The sequence below is a fragment of the Pseudorca crassidens genome, chromosome 14, assembly GCF_039906515.1.
Source record: "Pseudorca crassidens isolate mPseCra1 chromosome 14, mPseCra1.hap1, whole genome shotgun sequence".
NCBI lineage: Eukaryota > Metazoa > Chordata > Mammalia > Artiodactyla > Delphinidae > Pseudorca > Pseudorca crassidens.
In genome coordinates, this window is record NC_090309.1 from 26,124,717 (window position 1) to 26,133,400 (window position 8,684).

Consider the following 8,684-nt stretch of genomic DNA (forward strand, 5'->3'; position numbering starts at 1 on the left):
AATCTGTTAGATTACTGTTGTCTAGAAATGAGAATACATGAAACACATTTTCACTTATCATAGGGTCCAAGGTGACATTTATATTTCACATATTAAACAGTTATAGTATAGCCTACAATGGCACAAAGACACGTAATACTTAATTCAGATAGTCAAAAGTCAGAAGGAGCTACATGGTTTGCAAGATACTTTAGCTTTTGTGTGGTCATTAAAACCCAATAAGTAATTTGAGTATGGTATTATAAAGGCAGGCAATTAAAATCTCAAATATCACTCAAAAATCAAAGACATGAAAATCTTGTGTTTCTTTATCTTTTATTTACATGGTTAGGTATCAGGACCTTACTGTAGAAAATATTGTTACTATTTATGGTTGCCCCAGAAAATAATGAAGCTTCAGAAATTTAAAATTATAAAAGAAGCTTCAGTTCTTCATTCATAGTAAGCAAGACTTTAACCTCAGCAAACTTCCTGGGATCCTTTCAAATGAAGACGATATCTGGGACGTCCCTCGTGGTCCAGTGGGTAAGACTCTGCTGCTCCCAATGCAGGGCGACTGGATTCAGTCCCTGGTCAGGGATCTAGATCCCGCATGCATGCTGCAACTAAGAGTCCACATGCTGCAACTAAGAGTCTGCAGGCCACAACTAAAGGTCCCACACGTGGCAACGAGGATCGCACATGCCTCAACTAAGACCCGGAGCAGCCTAAATAAATATTAAAAAAAAAAAAGATATCTTCAATTTGTACTTGACCTTGTCTTCCAATTGATGTTTCCTTGACGCATTTCAGTGATGAACTCTATGACAAAGTCTTCAAGAATATCCACTGGCTTAGTAAAAGGATTCTAATCATCCCCAAACCCATACATCATTCTTGTAATTCTTTAGAAAAAAGTTTCTTTTACCAGGTCTACCTTCCGCACCTCCTCCTCTTTCTTCATTTTCTTCCTCAAAGATGGGGTTTTCTTCCCTATCTTCTCAAGGACATTTTTATTCTTCAAGTGTGTCCTTGATGTCCTGCCAGTGCTATTTCAGACTTAGACTCAGTTGGATGGCTGGGGTGCCAGGTTTGGAACAGAGCTGGGTGCAGTGCCAAGGTCTCCCCAAGTCATTACTCAATGACTGGAGCTGGTGTCATGACAGCAGCAGGAGAATCCCACCCTAAAGGGAAATCTGCATCACTGCTTCCATGGTTAGATTTGGATGGGTGGTGGGGCGACATGATTGCTGATGTCGGTCTTGGAGGATGGAGGGAGAATAGTGACTTTGCTTCCAGATGGGGTTGGGAGTAAACTTAGGCCTCCAATCCCTGTAGTCCTGGGAAACGTCATATTTGGTCCTAACGTTCCCATCATTTAACTTGATGATCTGTCCTTCCTTGAAGCCCAGATTCAACTTGGGATGAGCAGCCATTTCCTGAGATTCTTAGGATATCTCAGATACCTGCTTTACCCACCTGAAGTGATTTTTGCAAAGGGATATTAAAGTCAAAGACATCACCCTGATCTATGAAGCAAATGCCCATGAAAGCACTATGTACAGTGTCATCCTGAAGCTAGATTGCAAAATAGAACCTGGAATCTGTCACTGTCTCCTCAGCCAGGATATTGTTCTACTGGTGCCTGAGCAAAGAGTTCCCCCGATATTTTATACTCGAGTTGATATAGGCAGTCTTTCCTTTTAAAGTGAACAGTCTAAGCAGACTGACCTGAATTCCAGCCTGTAGCCACCATTGGAGGCCTGGGGCAGAATCTGGTAGACATTGACATCCAGCTTCATGCGCAGGACAAGGCTTGTACTTTGGGCCACTGTCTTGGCCCTGCTCTCCATGCCTATTGTTTCCTTTAATCCCTAGATTCTTTTTTGCTTGCTTTTTCCTTATAATTTATTTGTTGAAGGAACAATTTCTCTGAGTCTGTTTTTTTAATGCATCCTCATGGTGTTAATAGGTTACTCTACCTTTCATATTTCCTATAAATTATTAGTTAGATTTAGAGCAGTGATTCTCCAAGTATGGTCCCCTGACCAACAACATTAGCATCACCTGGAGGCTTGTAGGAGATGCTAAATCCTACCCACCCAGAGAGGCTGGCCGTCAAGGTCACCATCTTGGTGAGGCCTAGCATCCCATTTTTGTGAAGTCACCCATTGAAGTAGAAAGGTCAAAACAACTGGAGTGGGAAGGGGTGAAAGGGGTGGGCAAGGTAGTGGCTGGTCTACCACTAGGTAGGTATTTCTAGGCTTTTTTTCTAACAATGACAATTTTGATTTTTTTTTTTTTTTTGCATAATGTCAGAGCAAATGGAATGGAATGGTGGGCTTATGGTTAAACAGTTAATTTAGCTGATTTAATGTATTTGAAAACTATATGATTACTGGTTCAATGTTCCCTGTCTTTCTTGGAGAAGTGAGAGGACAAGTATTCACTCTCCCTCAATGCTTATGCCATCAAATCTTGACACTTTCTAGAAGACAAGGTAGCTCAGATATGGCAGACCCTCCTCTGGAGTTTTCGATCACCTTTGTACTTGGCAGCCAGGAGCACCTGGTTTTGAAAGATTCTTGGCTGGATCCTTCATCTGCAGCAACAGCTTGTCAATTTCCTACAGAGAGTAAAAGCCAGTCCTGTTTTGTCAGGAGCGATCCTTCTGATCTTCGTGGAAAGGGTCAGCCCAGGACTGGCCATCCTGGCAGGCAATCAGTACCTACTTAAACAGTTGAGGAAGGACCAATAGGTGGAATTGCACTTTCATGAACTCAACCTGCCTACTAAGTTGTGAAGTCAAACTTTGTTTTCCAAAGCCCCAATAAACAGTATCTAAGAAAAATTACTTTAAACCCATCTTGATACTCCTTTGTAAAAAAACAAACAAACAAAGGATAAGCTGTATGCATTAAACACTCATAGACTTGACCCCCAAAGGAGAATGGATTTTACTGTATATAAATATTATTTTATTTTATTATTTCTAACATATGCTATTTTATTTATTTACTTATTGAAGTATAGTCCACTTACAATATTAGTTTCAAGTGTACAACATAATGATTCAATACTTTTATAGATTATACTCCATTTAACATGTGTACATTTTTAAAAGTTAATTTATCATTATTATTATTTTTAAAATCTATCTTATTTATTTTATTTTTGGCTGTGTTGGGTCTTCGTTACTGCGCGCGGGCTTCCTCTAGTTGGGGCGATTGGGGGCTACTATTTGTTGCGTTGCGTGGGCTTCTTATTGCGGTGGCTTCCCTTGTTGTGGAGCATGAGCTCTAGGCACGTGGGCTTCAGTAGTTGTGGTGCGCGGGCTCAGTAGTTGTGGCTCGCAGGCTCTAGAGCGCAGGCTCAGTAGTTGTGGTGCACGGGTTTAGTTGCTTCGCAACATGAGGGATCTTCCCGGACCAGGGCTCGAACCCATGTCCCCTGCATTGGCAGACGGATTCTTAACCACTGCGCCACCAGGGAAGCCCTAAAGTTAATTTAAAAAGAAAAGGAGCACTTAGGTTAACAGAATGATAAAACATGACCACAGCTTGTTAAAGAGAATTTTCCCACATATTAATACAATGATATTGGAAATTCAGTTTTCTTTTTCTTTTTTTTTTTTTTTTTTTTTTTTTGCGGTACGCAGGCCTCTCACTGTTGTGGCCTCTCCCGTTGCAGAGCACAGGCTCCGGACGCGCAGGCTCAGCAGCCATGGCTCACGGGCCCAGCCGCTCCGCAGCATGTGGGATCTTCCCGGACCGAGGCACGAACCCGTGTCCCCTGCATCGGCAGGCGGACTCTCAACCACTGCGCCACCAGGGAAGCCCTAAAGTTAATTTAAAAAGAAAAGGAACACTTAGGTTAACAGAATGAGAAAACATGACCACAGCTTGTTAAAGAGAATTTTCCCACATATTAATACAATGATATTGGAAATTCAGTTTTCTTTTTTTTTTTTTTGCGGTACGTGGGCCTCTCACTGTTGTGGCCTCTCCCGTTGCGGATCACAGGCTCCGGACGCGCAGGCTCAGCAGCCATGGCTCACGGGCCCAGCCGCTCCGCAGCATGTGGGATCTTCCCGGACCGGGGCACGAACCTGTGTCCCCTGCATCGGCAGGCGGACTCTCAACCACTGCGCCACCAGGGAAGCCCTAAAGTTAATTTAAAAAGAAAAGGAACACTTAGGTTAACAGAATGAGAAAACATGACCACAGCTTGTTAAAGAGAATTTTCCTACACATTAATACAATAATATTGGAAATTCAGTTTTCAGTGGAAAAGTATCCTAACTTTCTATTTTGGAAGTAGGTAGTTGGGCTCCTGTTTTAAATGAAGATACATCTGAAAAAGAAACATGCCCACTGACCTAGGGTCAGTGGGGGGACAGAGTGAAGAAGGGTGCAGAGACTGGAACATACTTATGCATTCTACTCTTGATAGACATTTGGGTTGCTTCCATGTTTGAGCACCTACAAACAATGCGACATAAACATCCTTGTTCATGTGCCCTGGTACACACATACTCAAGTGAAACTGCTTGGTCATTCAGTATGTGTATTTTCATCTTCATTAAACATTGCCACATTGTTTTTGCAGAGTGCCTGTATTGGTTTACACCCTCACCAGCAGGGTGAGTGCCCTTGGGTTGGATTCAAGTGCACTCCCTTTGGGAGTGGGGGGAGATAAGTCTTAGAAAAAATGAGGAAGCCAGGCAGGGGAGGGCTTTGGGCGCCAATCCAAGGAGTTCAGACTTTATTTGACTCTCCTGTGAAGCCACTATTGATTTTGGAACAGGGAACAAAATGCAAAAATGAGGTTTTAGGAAGGTGAGTCTTTAAAGCTCTCAACTGGTTTGTGTTTCAGCGGAGAGTGGTGATGGTGGTGGAGTTGGCTTAGGCCAGCAGCAGGATGCAAGCTCACAGGAGAGAGGAGAAAATTTGTGGGGAGAAGCTAAAAGAGGGGAACTGAGCAAATGCCAGGGGGCAGAGACCCAGCGTGTGCCAGATATACCAACTTTGTCTTTAATCTAATTAGACTACGGCACACTGCTACAACACCTCTGGAAAACACTGTGGTGTTATTTAGCAAAGGTGAAGATGCACATACCCAATGACCAAGAAGTCCCCCAAATTTACCAAAACAAACAGGCAAACGAAATCACCTCAAAAGAAGGGATTTCAAGAAGGAAAGAATTGCCAACAATGTCAAATGTACAGAGAGGTCCATCAGGAAAAGACCTGAAAAGCATCCACAGGCTTTTGCAATTACGAGTCTGATGATGAGCTTTGTTAGAGAGATGTTTGTGGCACCATGGGGACAGCAGTCGGAACACAGTGGCTTGAGAGGAGAGTAGGTAGTAGCCAAAGGAGGCTGAGTATAGAATATGCTATCAGGATGGTTGGCTGAGCACAGACTCAGCACACACAAACATTTAGTATTTGAGAAAGGTAGTATTTTGAACCAGTGGGTACAGGGTACAAAGTTTGACAAATGGTGATGTAACACTTGGGAAAAACAATAAAGTTAAATCCTTATCTTATAGCATATACCAAATGGTGATGTAACACTTGGGAAAAATAATAAAGTTAAATCCTTATCTTATAGCATATACCAAATTAAAGTCCGGAAAAAACAAAACCAGAAAAGAACTAGAAGAAAATATAGGTGTACATAAACTTGGGGATAGTTGAAGCATTTCTGAGATTAACAACAAACCTAGAAACCTTAAAGAAAAATATGGATAAATTTGACTTCCTTAAAATTCACAAACACACACACACACACACACACACACACACACACACACACACACACACGAACTAAACACCTCTGTAAGGAAAAGAAGAAAAAGACCATAAACAAGAATGAATGACAAACAGAAAAATATTTACAATATATGGTAAAGAATTCCTATAAATAAATAAGGAAAGGGAAATACACCAATATAAACATGGATATGAATGTCAATTCACAAAAAAATGCAGTTACGTTAGGGCTGGACAGAGGCACAGGCAGTCCTCCAGCCATGTCTCAGTGGACACTGGACACGAGGAGGAAAGCACTCTGCTGCCAGGGCAGTTCCCTTCCTATGTCCTCCATCAGGAAGGATCCTCAGCCTGCAAACCTGTTCCCTTTGTGCATCCTGGAGGGAAAGCTACCTATCCCATATCTTCTTGTTCCCTCCCCAATCCAGGATAAAGCTCACCCTCAAATACCTCTATGAAGTCAAAAACAAAAACAAAAATTAGAAGCTAAAATAATCTGAAGTAAATATCCAAATGGTTTAGACAAAACCTGGGTGCGTAGAAACCAAAGGGTTTCACTTGAATTCTTGACAGTAATGTCCCCATTTGTCTTCCCACCTGTGCTACAGTCTACTCTGATGCCAATTACTCCATTCTTGTACCAAGTCCCATTCCACATTCCTTTGAGTTAGACACGTTTGCTGATGTTTATTCCTCTCTCTAGAATGGCGCAGCCTATCTTACAGGCCCAAACCTTTTTCTCCCCAAATTTGCCCTGTGCCAGGGAAACCACGTCCATATTCCCAGGATATACTGTGTTCTTCCACTCTCAGTTCTTCATTTATGTGGCTCCTTGCCTCTGCCTCAAATGCTCTTAGAAGGCAAGAAATGACCATTTGTGGAACGAATTAATTCTCCAAACACACATAGTTTCTCTTTTACTGAATGCCTTCCTCCCTATGTGCTTCTTCAGGGGCCTCACACTCTTCTGCTTGTGAATTTGTCTAATCTCTGGCCTGCTGGAAACTCCCTGAGGCAAAAGTCTGTATGTCCTCTGGCTTAGGCTGTCCTGGTCTGCCTGAGCCTGAGGGGTTTCCTTGGTCACTGGACTTTTCAGTGCTCAAACCAGGAAAGTCTCAGGCAAACTGGGATGAGTTGGTCATCGTCGTCTTGCTAGTCTTTCATTCCTTGGATTGTGAAGAGAACTAGGATGTACAGTTAACGCGATGGCTCAGCCATGGCCTCCAGAACATGTTCCACTGTCTCCTGCGGGCAGGACTAGGTCCAAGAGTGTGGCTTTTCCATTGAGGGAAAACTCCACATGATCTAGGAATAAAGTAAGACTTTAAACCAGGAGAGAAATTTCCTACGTGAAAGGGAAGTAAACCCTGAAATACAGGTCTGAAGACACAGAAAATCCACAGAAGGGCCTGTGGAATAAGAGGAGTGGAGTTCATTTTTCAATGGAGCTTCCAGCCACTGCGCTTTCTCCTATTTCTATGAGTCCATGGGCAAGTATTGTATTCTCTGAACCTGAGTTTCTATGTCTACAAGGTTGGGGATGAAAATGCTGTCCTGGCAGAACCGTTGAGGAAGTTAAGTAAGGGAAGGTATGTGTAGTATCAAGCCCAGTGCTTGGTTCCTGGAGTTCCCAAACTGCCAGAGACTTCCCAGCATGCTTCCTGCCCCCTCCCTGCGCTGGTGCCTGGCCTCCCACTCCCACTTGCTTTTTTTCTTTTCACTTCCCGTTCACTGTCTCTCCTTTCTCTCTTCTCTCCAAACTCCCTATTTTCCACTTACTGCTCCCTCATCTTACGTTTCCTACTTACGAAGAAGGAAGTAATAAAATGAGGGCAAACATCAGCATAAAACCTAGAAAAATCAGAAAGTATGCACCATTTTTCTTGCAGGGTTTGGTTTGTTCTTTGGTTTTCCTTTTCTGTATCCTTCTCTGAAAAGTCAGGACTTGGGGTTTGCAGAGCTGGAGTGGCAGTGGGATGTGGAACATTCTCCTTAATCTCAGGCTTATGGAGAGAAGAGGCAAAAGGTCTGACATCCTTCCCTAGGATTGCCTGTTTTAAGAAGCTGATTCTCCTTGAGTAAATGCCTCGGCTGGCCCTGTTGTGCTTGGACAAGCTAAACCAGCAAATAATAAGCCTCCCTAGAACATGCTGATTAGATAAGCCAATGAGAATCATGGAAGACACGGACAGTAGATTAAAAAACATAAAATGAATGTTACTTTTACAGCGTCTATGAATAGACAAAGACCTTTTGATTCTAAAATAGATGGTTGGTGAAGCAATAGTGGAGGGGCTATCTTAATAGCAAAAGTAGAAAAAGGAGGGACGGGTGGGTTCCAAATGCAAGGCCCACCTTAACGTGATTGGATTCAAGGGCCCAGGAGCAACAGGCCGCTGCACTGGGGGTGAGTAGAGTGAATTTTAAATATATGAAGTTACAGCTTGGTTGTGTGTTTTGGTTTGACGATGTGAGTGAAAGAACTTAGTAGTATAGGCAGAAATCCTCAGCCCACCGAGTGTCACGTGAGAATATTATTGCTTTTTGCTAAAGGTCTGTGCAAGACTTAGAGAGCAAAGGTAAGAGACAATCTAATTGTTTAAATTAATCTATAATGATTCCAACACGGTAAAGGACAAGTAAGAGAATGACCAGTTTGTCCTATAGTAGTGTTGTTTTTCTGTGCTCCCATCTCTGCCTTCGGAGAAGGAATCATGTATGCGTGTGTGCACCTGTGCAGGGTCAGACTTCTACAGTGAGGGGCTGAGAATAGTTATATTCTCTGCACGGAGGTCTAACTACCCCCCTTAAATCCATGCTTTTCAGCCATGGAAGTCACAGAGGTTGGTCCTGTGCCTACTTCACGCTTCTTCCAGTTCAGTAATGATTATTCATAGCAACTTTTTGGAGGCTCCTAAAAATGCAGGA

General features: G+C 42.8%; 1 pseudogene; it reads right to left on the reverse strand.

Moving 5' to 3' along the window:
- Positions 1–1,045: 1,045 nt before the first annotated feature.
- LOC137205798 (adaptin ear-binding coat-associated protein 1 pseudogene) lies at positions 1,046–1,832 on the reverse strand (annotated as a pseudogene).
- Between the last annotated feature and the right edge of the window lie 6,852 nt (positions 1,833–8,684).